This window comes from Boleophthalmus pectinirostris, unplaced genomic scaffold, assembly GCF_026225935.1.
Source record: "Boleophthalmus pectinirostris isolate CB_2022bp ecotype Guang Dong unplaced genomic scaffold, ASM2622593v1 HiC_scaffold_7, whole genome shotgun sequence".
In the NCBI taxonomy this organism is placed as follows: domain Eukaryota; kingdom Metazoa; phylum Chordata; class Actinopteri; order Gobiiformes; family Gobiidae; genus Boleophthalmus; species Boleophthalmus pectinirostris.
In genome coordinates, this window is record NW_026571473.1 from 38,226,532 (window position 1) to 38,227,679 (window position 1,148).

A 1,148-nucleotide genomic window follows, 5' to 3' on the forward strand; every position below is an offset into this window, starting at 1 on the left:
CTAACCCAAGTCTAACCCAGGTCTAAACCAAGGTCTAAACCAAGACTAAATCAGGTCTAAACAAGGACTAAACCAGGACTAAATCAGGACTAAATCAGGTCTAATCTAGGACTAAACCAGGATTAAACCAGGTCTAAACAAGGTCTAACCCAGGTCTAAACCAGGTCTAAACCAGGTCTAAACCAGGTCTAACCCAGGACTAAAACAGAGCTGAACCAGGACTGAACAAGGACCAAATTAGGACTAAATCAGGACTGAACCTTTCTGATAAAATGCGCAGTTCAACCATTTCTACAAAACTGTGGAGGATCTGAGCGAGAATCACCGTGTCAGACTTAGTAAAGCATTTGTTCATGATGGAGTAAGTGTTAGTTCATGTTTTATTAATACTTTGTGTTGTGTGTAGTTCTTCTGGAGTATTTCGCAGCGTCGTGTGTGTGTGTGTGTGTGTGTGTGTGTGTGTGTGTGTGTGTGTGTGTGTGTGTGTGTGTGTAGCAGCTGTGTACAGTGACAGAGGAGCATTGATAGGGTGAGACTCGACAGCTGCTGAGAAGAAGTTCTGTGCAGCAGGTGTCAAACACACACACACACACACAGACACACACACACACACACACACACACACACACACACACACACACACACACACACACACACACACACACACACACACACACACTGCACTCTGTCTCACTCTGTCAAACGTGTGGAGCAGTGCTGGACGTGTGTGTGGAACTCTCAAGAAATACAAATACTACAAATACTCACTACAAATAAATACTACAACTACTACCAAATAGTAAATCCAAATAATCATTCCAAATACTCCAAATACTCACTCACTCCAAACAATTACGACCAAAAATGCTCACGCCAAATACTTCATCCAAATACTCACTTCTAATAATCACTGCAAATTAATACTCACTCCAAATATTTCCCCCAAATACTCACTCCAAATATTTCCTTCAAATGATCCAAATACTCACTCCAAATATTTCCTTCAAATGATCCAAATACTCACTCCAAATATTTCCCCTAAATACTCACTCCAAATATTTCCTTCAAATGATCCAAATACTCACTCCAAATATTTCCCCCAAATACTCACTCCAAATATTTCCCCTAAATACTCACTCCAAAATACA